The sequence below is a fragment of the Carassius gibelio genome, chromosome B20 (genome assembly GCF_023724105.1).
Source record: "Carassius gibelio isolate Cgi1373 ecotype wild population from Czech Republic chromosome B20, carGib1.2-hapl.c, whole genome shotgun sequence".
Classification (NCBI taxonomy): Eukaryota; Metazoa; Chordata; class Actinopteri; order Cypriniformes; family Cyprinidae; genus Carassius; species Carassius gibelio.
In genome coordinates this window covers 21464802-21478785 of record NC_068415.1, presented here as the reverse complement: position 1 = coordinate 21478785, position 13984 = coordinate 21464802, and positions in this window count along the sequence as shown.

Here is a 13984-nt window from a genome sequence, read left to right as displayed (position 1 = left end):
GGGAATGAACTGACTAATAATGCATTTAGCAAATGCTTTTATGCAAAGCAACTTACAATAGACGATTAAAAGCCATCAAACACAGAAAAATGTGTCTATACCAATATCTAAATATTTACTTGAAGCTTCTTTCTTTTTTAATACAATAATCAATAGTCCATTTATACAACTTTTGACTTACAAAAACAGCTCTCATGTCTTGAATTTGTGATCAGATTTGTGAATGAGACATTGTAGCTTGAAGTTTTGCATTGTTGTGGGTCAAATAGTAGACCGTGACACAAGCGATGCTAAGGCCCTGGGTGCGATTCCCAGGGAATGAACTGACTATATCCATTTAGCAAACGCTTTTGCCCATAGCAACTCACAACAGAGGAACAAAAACAATTCAATACAGAAAAAAGTGACTATACCAATATCTAAATGTTTACAGAAGCATTTCGTTCAATATACAGCTTTCCTCTTATTATACAAAAAACATTTCTTTAGAGAGTTCTCATGTCTACAATTTGTGATCAGATTCATTTAATTAAGTCATTTAGACCTTGCAGCATGAAGCATTTTTATACTTTTGCATTTCAACGTTAAGTTCATGGGTATGATTTCCAAGGAATGGACTCACAATAGAGGAACAAATGCAATTTGTCACTGACTAAAATGTATACCAATATCTAAATGTTGACTTGATGCATTGCTTTCTTCTTAGATATAATAAACAGTAGTCCATTTTATGAATGCCGAAGTTCAGAATATCGAAATATTTCAGATAGATGTGTTATACCACTAAACTGACAATGCCTGCTGGCGGTTGAGGAATCTTTATACTTCTTTTTCAGCTTGATCTGACACGATCGAAGCAGCTACACTGACCCTTCTCGGTAATTCTGTGCTGAGTCATTAAGAAGAGCCGGGGTAAGGGCAGATGTCACGATCTACGGCCCGATGTGTCATCAGGCTTTTGTTAATCTAAATATAAATGCACAGAGTGGAGATTCACAGTATTACAGAGGATTCGAGTGGAGAGGAGCTGGTCACCACCCACTCCTGTTAGCTGCCACCCACCCATCTACACACACACACACACACACACACACACACAATCATAGGCTTAATCATTGGCAGTTGAATGGCAAATGGCAAACAGGCTGCTGAAGAGACTACACACTGCACAAACCTCCACACACACACACACACTCATAGTCCACGATCTTTCCTGAATCCCAGAAACGCCAGAACCATTCCGAGGAATGTGTTGAACGAAACGGGAAACACATGCGCTCACGCACCCTCGCACACGCGCGCACGGTTTCCAAGGAAACAAGCGGGAGAGCGGCCCGTCCCACTCCGTTCTGTGGACCGATAGAGGAGGATGAGAACGAGAGAGGAAGAATGAAAGAGATGCAAAATACAGAGCCAGAACAACGGAGACAGAAATAAAGCAGAGAAACCCAGAAAGAGCTGCAATGCATGAATAAGGCATGAACTCAAGCTCAGTTTCTGTTACTGACAGTATCAGCGGGTGTAGGACTGGTATCCCCGATCAGAACTCAAAGCCAAACCCTGCCTTGACACCCAACAGCTGAAACGCTGGGAAACACTGCACTGCAGCACAGCACTAATGTATACAGCATCCAGGAAACCCCCTCTTGTGTGCACTGAATACTAATAAGCATGATATGATTGGCTAGCACTGATGTACGACCCGTGTTCTCAAGCTAAGCCAGGCCGTATACATAAATATATGGCTTGAATGCTCTTATGAAGTTTCCTAGAAAGGAAAATCCAGCAGCCTCTTGTACAGTGAAAGAGTAGAGAGGAGGTACCACGGTACAGAAGGTATTACCATGATATTGTAATATTTTATATGGTACTGTATGATCACTTTATTAATATAAAATAGTATTTGCAAAGCACACCAATCTATGTCAAAGAATACCATGGAATTAGTTTAAAAAAAAAAGCATTGTACTCATTACTTTTGCATTATGAATATGTAAAGTGAAATATATGCAAAATATCCAAAGCGACTTACATTGCTCTATGGTTCTCGTAATTAAAAACACAAAGTATTGTTGAGTTACTTTTAAAACAAAACAGAAAAGTTTACATGACGATCTACTAACCAAAATTAGTTAATATAAATCAACTATATAATATATGATTTGATAAACACTTTTATAGAAATTGAATATAAAACTTAAATATATAATAATAATATATCATTCTAAATGTTTATATAATAATGGTATAATTAATAAATATTATTGAATAAATATATCATTAATAAATTATTTAAAATGAATCATAAATAAAGTGTACACACAAACACACACATACATACATATATATATATATATATATATATATTATAGTTGAATCAATCAATCAAATTAATAAATTATTAAATCAATCAATTAATTTTAAACCATATTAATTACACATACCAAACGGACAAACTTATTTTCACATGCAATTGACACACATTACGTGATAATCAAAGAGTGATGTAGGTTGTAAATCATTTGGTCACACTACTCACTGGAAAATGTAGTTGTTTCTGAAAACTGGGGATGTACTAAAATAATACTAAAATTATAGCAGCTTTTGCTGACCTGTTTTTTTGCACATGCTCTGTGGAAAGCTTTCAAATCTCAAATCTTAATTGTAGATAAAAAAAAAAGGTTGGTGAATTATACCTTGCAATTTACAATGAAGCTAAATCAAAGTTTAGCATTTCCCCAGTATTGCAGCACCAATAAAGCCTGACACTATCAACACTAAGGTCATGGGTTCGATTCCCAGGGAATGTACCGACAACTTTTATGCTTAAGCATCTAGCAGACACTTTTATCCAAAATGAGTCACAATAGAAGAACTAAAGCAATTTGTAACAGAATGTGACTGAAATTATATATTTAAAGAGTTACTTGAGTATTTTTGTCCATGCAATGAAAGTCAATAAGCTCTAGTGCTATCTGGACCCATCAGGTTTTAAAGAACATGAGGGTCAGTCATTGATGAAGAATTGTTATTTTAGGAGAACTACACCTTTAAGTAGCAGTTGCTAATTTTAGTTAGTGAAGCCCAACACAGCAATAGTATGCAGTACATTTACTACATATACTACGGTAAATGTAAAAAAAACCTGACTGTACCATGGTATATGTTAAAAAAATAAATAAATGCAAGTATATTGCACTACCATGGTGCATGTCCAATACAAACATGGTATTATATTGTACATTCCAAAAGGAGAGAAAAAAATACATTATTACTGTATATAAAAAATTAAATAAAAACCTTGGTAATATGCATTACTTTTTGTTCTTGGCAGCCTACTTAATTTTTGTGCAGTTTTTCAAGTTTCATTGTGTGCGTAACATGCACATATTTTTGTATATATTGCGTGTATGACTTTTCATTTTTGGTTTAATTTTCATTTCCTGCATCACACACTATGATCCATGCAGGTGAGAACATTGTGTTTCCGGCTGGTCTGAGTCGTGATGGAGTGTGTGCTTGAGATTCTGAGCACTATCTGTTAGAAAAGCACAACACACACACAGAGTCTTCAATCTACAAAGGCTTCTCCTGCGAGTCACACAATAACAGAGGTAGAGCGGCAATATTTACACAGTCTTGCTCACTTGGACACATAATCTCATTCACACTATCACACACAGTCTAACACACACACACACACATGCAAGTGTGTGAGAGGTGCTGACGGCTGTCAAGATGCTCGGCCCCTGCAGTGTGGAGAGTTTCGAGTGAGCTGCAGACGCGGCAGACGTTTAGCTCAGTGTATAACAGAGCGGTCAAGGGAGAATGACAGAGCGAGAAACCGTGAATCTTCATCTGTGAACCCCAGCGACAGCGTCCCACACTGATCCACATACTGGTGGCAAGCCGGGACCGTAGACAACCTCAATTCTGCCTCCTACCGTGCCACATGCAAACACACGGGTACTCAATGTGCTCCGTGTGGCTTCTGGCATGTCCTCGCGTGAAGGATGCCCCACCGTCAGGCAGCAGAGCATGAAACCACATCTCTCCACATGGAGAAGGTTACAATATTGCTAGGCAACGTTCCTGGCCCCTCCGGTTTGAAAACAGAGGTACAACCTGTGCCCGCCACACTTGAGCAGATGTTAATGTCTCCATTGATTTAGAAGATCATATCACGGACACCTGTACCTAAATCCTGCATGCACAGAAACGCACACACGAGATACATACCCACAGCAGTTTACACGTCAAACTGAAAAACAACATTCTAGATGAGTCCCACGCACACAACACCAACTCCTCAGGACATGTTCGTTCATTTCTCAGAGCAACTGGTTCTTCACGGATCCCGACTTGTTTGGATTGGACTTACCTCTGTGCAGGAAGCATCACATACAAGGCTTCTTCAAACCATCCCAGAAAACAGTTTTGAGAGAGAGAGAGTCAGGAAAATTCACACTGGGATGATAGTCCAAGCAGCCTGGTAAAAAACAAAAAAAAAAAAAAAAACAGCTACTCTCTGTCTTTTCCCGTTTTTCCGTTGTTCCCCCCTCTCTCTCTCTCTCTCTCTGTCTCTCTTTCCCGTCGCCTCCCCAAGAGCAGAGGAGTGGAGAGGAGAGGAGCCGATCTCCCCAGCGCTGGTGTTAAGCTGTGCGTTTAGAGCTCCTCTGCAGCGATCTCGGCATCTTCCACCGACTCCTCTGGCACACGGCAAAACATGGAGCCAGATACCGGATTCGGGATTCTTGATTGCCACTGGCCCCTGCTCACTCTTGAATACTAATCTGTAGTCCTCTTATCTCATCTTTCATCCTATTCTGCTCTCACTGTAAATGTCAAAACCATGCCTCATATCCAATCGAGAGGAGAAACCGATCCTGGTAAAAAAGGAATCCTCTTTCTCGTATGATCAGTGATGATGATGGTGATGATGTCACGGTTTCAGGGGTTTTTTTTATTTCTGCATCACTGTCACCACAGATGGAAGAGGACGCAACCTGAGATGGCCAAATTAGGAAGCCCATAATTTCCCTTTGGGAAACACATTAGTGCGCAGGAGAGATGCTAATCACTAGGTTGTTAACAATTACAATGTGCGCTAGAGAGAAAAAAAAAAGAATAGATTGTCTTGACAAGCTTATTGTAGGATCTAATTTTAAAACAGAATTCAGCTGATTACGGCGTCTGCTGCTAATATGAGCGCAGCTTCGCAGCTAACTGTTAGCTTAGCATTGAACTTCTGTACTCTCTTCAGTTGTATGTACTTCCGTTAAAGTACATGTGCTGCTATTTTTGCTTCACAAACTATTTTGGTAGTGCTGGGAAGTATATCTGTAAAAACATGCCTATACAGTTTGTACAAACCTTTTAAATGTTAGTGTTACGTATAGCACTTCATGTATGGACTTTCTAACGCAGTAGGTTTTCTCAGAAGGCCACCGATAAAGCATTGCACTTGCGAGGTGAAGCACTTAAGTACGAATCCTGTGAAACTACGTTTTGACCTGTGTATAAAAAAGTAAAAATAGTACAGTTGCATCAATGATTGTGTTTTCATATCACTTTTGCTTTTTTAAACACTCTCTGGTAGATTTAGGGTTTGGTTTGGTGTAACAGGTTTGCTTTTTTCCAAGACGATAGAGCATTAGCCTTTTAGAGACACTCTGCATACATGTGAATGCCTGTACCAATGGAATAAAAATGTGGCCACATGTTTTAGCGCCACTTACTGAACACTTCATCTTTGGAAAAAGTGCATTGAACAGTATGTGTAAGAGTTTTGCAAAAAATGTAGAAGCACATTTTTCAAGAATATGTTTAGTTTATATAGCATAAAATATGTCCAAAACATTAATTTGCTATTGATTTGTCTATATTTCCATTCATTCCAATGTATGTCTACTATCTTAGCATTGAACTTCTGTACTAACTGTAATTATTCAAATTTGGGCGACCAGAAGTGCAAACACTTGTAGAGAAGCCCTGCGTTGCATAATAATTATTATTTTTTTATTAAGTTTAATAAAACTCTGATACATTATTTGTTTGGTGAGGCATAAACTTGTAGTGTTACAAGAAAGTGAAGTCGTTGGTAAATTTTCACATTTTGGATTCATTATACTAGGTATTTATGATGAAAACATTCAAACCTTATCAAAGACTAAAGTGACAATAGTGAGTAGAGTGAATGGATGAATTCTTTAACACAATTTATGCTTGGATGTGTAAAGTACGATACTGCCTGTGACTCTTTTATTGCCTGATGTACCTCATAAGTTCAGTTCCAAGACAGAATGTCATAAACACTTTTCCTTTCTCCTTTTCCAAACTGACAGCTGCTGAACACCAGTCTCTTGGCATTGTTCTCGGCTTTTGCCATTACGATGACAACCGATGTAGATAAACTAGACGTTGACTGCATTGTCTGAACAAATGGACTTGATTCATCACTTCCGAAATGACAGCGTGGGCAATCAGTCCTGCCAATCAGATTTAAAAAACAAATTGGAATCGGATGCAGTGTAAACAAAGCACTTGGTTTCCTCTTCAAAAGCAAAGCAAAGAAACGTTGATTCTTAGAAGGCAATGACAGACAGAAGGAGACACTTCAAGATTACAAAACATTACAGTGAGCTTCACCAAGACCATTTGGACTTTGGTGGGTGTGAATGCTTAGATGAGTCCTTGACCATTTCACAAGAGTCTGTTGGGATACATCCTTGAACCGAGAGAAATACATAAGAATGAGAAGCAAGTTGTTCATCTCAAAGAAACCTTAAATTAGACAACTGGAACAGTTTTTGATTGACAGTGTAAGGCAAGCTCCTTTCTAAATCACATGAGCATACTACATAAATAAATGTATATCAATAAATCAAACGTTTAGTATGTCCAAATACACAATGCCCAACCGCTGAACTATTTCTGAAGAGATTCCAACGTATGCATCCATTTGACACTTTACCATCCAATGAGGCCATGAGAGAGAGAAATGGTCATATTTGGAAATGGCAGGAAGCATCAACTCTGTGGATGTCTGTTACAGCCCGAGGTGTTTTGTATTTATCCACTAGGTGAAGTTGTTCTATGATCTGGCCTCCTCCACAGCTTGAGTAGAACAGGTGTGGCGTTTTACCTGTAATTGTGTTTGGAATAAAATATGGACATGGACTGTGGGCGTTGATCCTTTCCTCTTCAGGATTGTTTTTTCTTTATAACTTTACTCATATTTTTGTATTATTACTTGATTAATTTCTGATTAAAAGTTTACGTAAACTTTATTCATATTCTTGGCCTCCCTAGTGGTTGTAACAATGTCATACGTCAAATGATATTCCTAAATGTTGATGATGTATCAGAGTTGGTCTTAACATTACAAGATACCAACTTTGTAGGCTCTACCATTTGAGAAATCGCAACAGTCAACTTGGATTGAGTGCCTTGATAACAATTCACATTAGAGCCTTCACGACACTGAATTTCTGTCAGAGCTGGCGACAGTCAATCACTGTTTGTAGAAATTACAGGAATGAATGAGAAGTGCAAAATTGACTTTCACTTATTTTTCGCAAGTTTTTCAGTGTAAAAAATAGGTCAATCCAAAACAAATGTTTAATTTGTTTAATAGCAAACATGTTGAAGATTAGCCAAAAGACCGTCAATTCATTAAACGATAAGCTTGTTTTCCCACAAAAGCAGTTTAGGAAGCACACTAAAGGCTTCTGATTTCGTTCCCTGCATGCCGCAGTGTCAGGGGCCATTCACACAGAAAGACTTTCACATAATTTTCTATTTAAACAAGCACTAGAAGGATTTGTTTTGACCATAGTGCTCACATCTCGCGCATCTTGCAACATCTTGCGAATGAAAGTGATATTAAAAAACAGCGTTTAACACATTTAAAGAAAGTTCAGCTTTAAAAAAAAAACACTTGGTCTTGAGGTCTTATGTTTTTTCCCCATTCCCCTGCCCACGTCTCAGATTTTTCAAAACACCCTTCGGCTATGTTTTTTGTTATTCTTTGTTAACACTGAAGGCTTACCATAAAGCAGCTCTATATTTACGCATTGCATTCATCCAACACGCACCACAGAGAAATACTTCAGTTCACGAACCGAATTTATTTTGGTGACGACAAAATTTACAATTACACTGAGTTCAGCGGCAAGTCAGTTTCATAGCTTTGTCACACACTGTTGAGAGGTGTTTTTGGTTCACTGGATGCTAGGCTACCTCACTGTCATATAAGACAGCATTGGCCTTTTGAATGCCCACTGCAGCCAAACCTTCCTCAACAAAATCGACTGCCTGTCAGTTATCTGTTGCTTGACTAACACTTATAGCATAAACTGACTGTTACAACAACTAGAGTGCTTCACATGTACAAAGTCTGTAGTTTGGTTAAATATAACCTTAGTTCAAGGCTCTGCTGTTTGTTTTCAAGGAACAAAAGCGTGAGTTTAAACCGAGAGACTGTTGCTGAGTACTGTCTCAACACCTAAGGTTCAGACTCATTAGCTCCATTAGCATCAGGGTGTGTTTACACTCCCACCTTGCCAAATATATCATTAACACTCCTTATGAAGATCACATTCACTTTCACAGGCAGCAAAAAGGTGCATTAGAAATGTTAAAATGCCCTTAAGGTGTCACATTTTCTTTAGTTTATGATTTAAAATGAATAAACCGTTTTGACTGGTAGGGTGTGTGTGAGTGTTTGAGACATCTCCTGACAGCCTCCTCTTCAATGTGATTCGCTTCATTTATTCAGAGGGCAGATCTATCGGGTTGCTCATTATTTTGGGCTGCATCCCATTTGAATAAGGTGAATCTTAATCACAGCAGAGGGCAAAAAGAGGGCCTTTCGGGTAACTACTTGCTGTTACCATACACAGCTCAAGGACAAAGCATTATTGGACTGATCATCTAGCTTTAGTGGAATTCCAATGGACTAATTAAAATGATTATTTTGTTTCTCTTTGGAACACTTGACTCTGATTGGTCAGTTACAACATTCAAATATATTAGGGCTGCATGTTTGATCGAAATCAAACCGAATTAGCGATATGGCTTGAGTATCAAATCACTGGACTGAGAACTGTATTTTTCAGACATGTCTGAAATGTGAACTGCCGATGGCTTGAACCAAGCAGTTGAGATAAATGAGAAAAATTTCACGTGATTTATGTAAAGAGTGAGTTAAGTCTAGTTTAATCACTTTATATGCTGTAAACGTAAAACATCCCCATTTAATAACAACATCACGTGACGTCATTGCGTGATTTTTGGTTCTTTGAAACAAACTGTCTGAAATTACCAGTTCATGGAAAAAAAATAAAAATAAACTAAAATCTTTATGGTTTAATTTTTTGAAAATGAAGAAAAAAAAGCTTGCAAAAAATACAGATTTTTGAGAATCACGCTTCAATCTTTTGGTTTACTTTGCTATATATATATATATATATATATATATATATATATTTTTTTTTTTTTTTTTTTTTTTTTTCTAGCAAAGTAAACCAAAAGATTGAAGCGTGATTCTCAAAAATCTGTATTTTTTGCAAGCTTTTTTTTCAAGATATATTCAGATGTCTTTCCAAAAAAGGACACTTCAAACTCCAAAAGGACACCAAAGGAGCCCACATAAGCACTTATGAAAGAAAAAAAATCTGAATTTTATAGGATGTGTACTGTACAGTGCAACAGCATAGAGCTTTTTTACATTTCAGAGAAGTCAAGTTGCCATACCAAACAGGACCACATGGATAAAGCAAAAAAAATAAATAAAAAAATAAACCCCCTGCTGACTGCATATATCTACTACAGTACATGGATCCACTCAGTATAACTAAACACAGCAACATACACATGACACATCAAAACATTATTGTATATGTGTGGTTGGAACAACGTGAATGTATGGAAATGTATGTGCTTGTGCATAAATACAATGTGCAATCAGTGCATCAAGAGCACTCAGAAACACAATATTATAATGGACACACGAGTGCTTACTGTACAACTTCTGTACGCCACTGCAATCATCTTTTACCTTGATAATATTGTGTTGATTTTGATTGCTTACATTGTCCTCATTTGTAAGTCGCTTTGGATAAAAGTGTCTGCTAAGTGATATATATCAATAAATTAAATTATAAATTTATGCATTTAGCAGACACTTTTATCCAAAGCGACTTACAGTGCATTCAGGCTATTTTTACCTTATATGTGTTCCTGGGGAATCGAAACCCCAACCTTGCGCTTGATAATGCAATGATCTACCAATTGAATTAAAATAAATCAAAACGAATATAGCTAAACTATAAAGACATACTTAAAAACAACAAAAACTAGTACAAATTACACAAATATAGCAAAATTGCTAAAACTTAACATTCAAATTAACATGAAATCAAGAAATCTAAAAACAAAATCAAAATCAGAATGTTAACAAAACGTACCAGGTGCTACTGAAATAACACAGGCACAACAAACCTCAAGATTTTTAAAAACGTATTTTAAATCATAACAGCAATATATAAAGTACACACCTTGTGGTTTAATTTCTACAGAAACCAACAGAATTCAACTGGAACTCTACTGAAACCATCATTTTGCTATCTGACATCAAAAAATAAAATGTTGTTTTACACTTTAAATACCTTGTTAAAAAAATATGGAAATCCTAAACATAGAATGGTGTTCTTTATTAAATATTGGTTGAAGCCTGTGATTGGCTGATCTGTGTGATTAAGGCACTTATGTAGAGTGTGTCCAATGAAAGGTACTGCGCATGAAAATGACTTATAAAAGGACTGTGAATTAACATAATGCAAAATGTACGATTTGCCACCCACGGTTTGTTGCAAGCTGGTTCGATGTCGTCCTGAGACTTTTTTGCTGTTTACAAAGACTAGGGAATTTACAGAGACAGATGTGATTTCTCAAGACGCCTATTTCAGTGATAAATGACAGGTAATAGGGACACAAGGCTGATTTCACTCTGGTGCCTTTTAATTAATAGAAACTGAAATAAGAAAAAATTTAAAAAACAATGGAGAGAAGTGTATGTGGAGGGGGGCGGGAAATGTCACAAGCCGAAGGAAATGTCAAAAGACAGGTCATCCACACAAAAATACCTCCACACATGCTGTACCCTGCAAATCAGTTCTGTGACAGGAATCTTGCTCATTTTTCTTGATTTATCTGCTTCCATCAAGTAGATAACGGTGCAAATCATGCAATTGTCCAAATATTTTGGACTACTGTAGGCGATATACAGAAAATAAAAAAAATAAAAAAATATTCTCCATATTTTGTTTCAATATCAAAAATGGCATTAAAGTTGGTAATTTGATTCATTTACATTTTAATGAATCATAATGAATCTGTTTAATTAATTATTTATGTTATCTCAAAATGGTCACAGTCTCCATGTGACATTTTGATATTAAAATGTTTAGAAAAATTAAATATAATATTTAATTGTGTTTACTTAATGAAAAACAAAGAGGGAAAACATGCCGCCTTCATTCTTAACTAGATTTTTTGGACCCACTTTATATTACGTGGCCTTAACTACTATGTACTTACATTTTAATTAATAATTTAGTACAATGTACTTATTGTGTACATACATGTTTTTACATTGTACTTATATAAAAAAAAAACTAAATGTAATTACATCTGTATTTAATTTCTGAAATTACATTTATAATTACACTGTTGACCCATACTTTACACCTTAACCCACCCTTAAACTTACCCATACCACCAACCCTCTCCCTAACCTTACCCCATCCCACCTCAATAGCAGCAAAAGTGTTTTACAATACAATATGAACACAATAAGTACATTGTACTTATTTTATTATGTAAGTACATAGTAGTTAAGGCCACTTAATATAAAGTGGGACCGATTAATATGTTTTAGTTTATGTAATTAAACATTTACTTGGCAACAATGGCTGTTTAATCGAAATGACAGTTCATCTTATTGAAAAAAATTAATCTTAACAAATACACTGAAACACTACTTTCAAAGAGTTTTCACTCTGAAATTGCAAGTAAATTTGGCAAATGATTATAAAGAATTGACAAGCAACACCTTGAATTAAGTAGAAAGACAAAATGATATTTTCGTGTGAACCATACTCCATTAATCTTTTATTTTCAATCTGATGTTTGTTTTATTGAAGAAATTAAAAAAAAGGTTCAATAAATGAAGAGATGCATGGGAAATAGTCAAAAAGCTGGGAAATGGTGTGATTTGGATTTGCTATATTGCCCAGCGTTAGTATGGACAGTATGGAGAGATGCCAAATATCAGCGTGCAGCACCATATGACCATTAGTTAGCCATTAATAGCACCTGACCGACCTCTGGAAGAAAGCCGAGAAATAACATAAGGAGGGACACCAAAACGTGACCACTTTATTTTTATCCCAAAGGAAGAAACACATTCTGCTGTTCATTATTAGCTAGATTCAATTTACTGAAAAAGAAAAAAAAACCTGTTGCAGTTCATATGTCAAATGTTGTGAATTTTACTATTTTCCTGACCCAATGCTGGCTGGAAGTGTCAGATTCTGATTGGTTATGTAGCTCCGCCCCCTTTCAGTACCACCTCAGGAAACTAATTATGAATATACTTTAACATTCATACTGACATTCATGACATCAGCTTCACCCATTACAATGCACACACTAATTTCCGTTAACTCTACAATAAGTAAATTCATTTATCCACAAAACCTTCATCTAATTCATCTTCAACTGAACACTAATGGCTTCACCCAATTCCAGTTTCAAAGACCACGGCATATTTGTCCTCCAAAGGCCACTGACCCGCGGCTCACAGGTATCCCCAGAGGAAGATGACAGCTGCAGGGGTTCAGGAACCCCCTCAAACCAGTCGCCTCACTGTCCCCATGGGAACAGCTGAGAGATCCACTACAGGGGGCTCTTCGTCCCTCAACACATTCAGTCCAGCCAGTTGAAACTCTTGAATTGCCTGACATGAGCCTTTTTAGGCCTGGCATTCACACTGAGCCATTTTATTTGCTCCAGGGGAAGCCCAATGCTTTTCTCTCTGTCTCCCTCTGTATAAGGATATTGTACAAAAAAAATACATAAATAAAAAACAAAAAAAAAGTATTAGTTTTCCTCACATTGTTTAGTTGAAACCTTTTAATATGAATCAAAAAATATTTATTTTCCCCAAAGATTCATATTTATAGTAAAGACCACACACCAGCAATTAATGACTAGCTATTATTGAGTGAAAACTGTTCCATCATCAAATGTTTTCCCTCCATTTGCTTTTAAACAAACATGAAAAAAAACACATAAGCCACAATTTTCTATTAGACCAATAAAAGAAATGCACTTTAAATAAATAACCCCAGTTCGCTTTTTTTCAGCGCAGGATCTGAACCTAAATGTAACGATCTATCTTTTCAAATAAGTGTAATTTCTAGGTTTCTACTTTTCTGTCCGCAAAAGACAAAAAAAAAAAAAAAATACTTTATTCAACAATTTGTCTCTTCCGGTCACTCTCATGCATTTTTGGAGAGTATCCACTGAACGCAAACAGCGTATGTTGTTCTGCGTCAGCTGCGCCACACGGATACATTTTCTACATTGTTTGTGCTTTGATTTGAACGAAAACAATGTTTCCGTGTAACAAAAAAGTATTCTCGTAGCTTCGTAAAATAACAGTTGGACCGAATTAATGACAGAATTTTAATTTTTGGGTGAACTATCCCTTTAACACAATGCCTAAATTTACATATCACATACAGCATTTGCAAATATGGTGTGTAATGACATCCGTTTAAGTTCAGTTATCCAATCACATGGTCTCTTGAGACAAAGTCACGTGACTTTTTGACGCACATCAAGACATTAATTAAATGGGTTTACAGCGTAGTTTATGCACAAGTTTTCTCACTGGACAAAAAAAATCCTCAGAGAG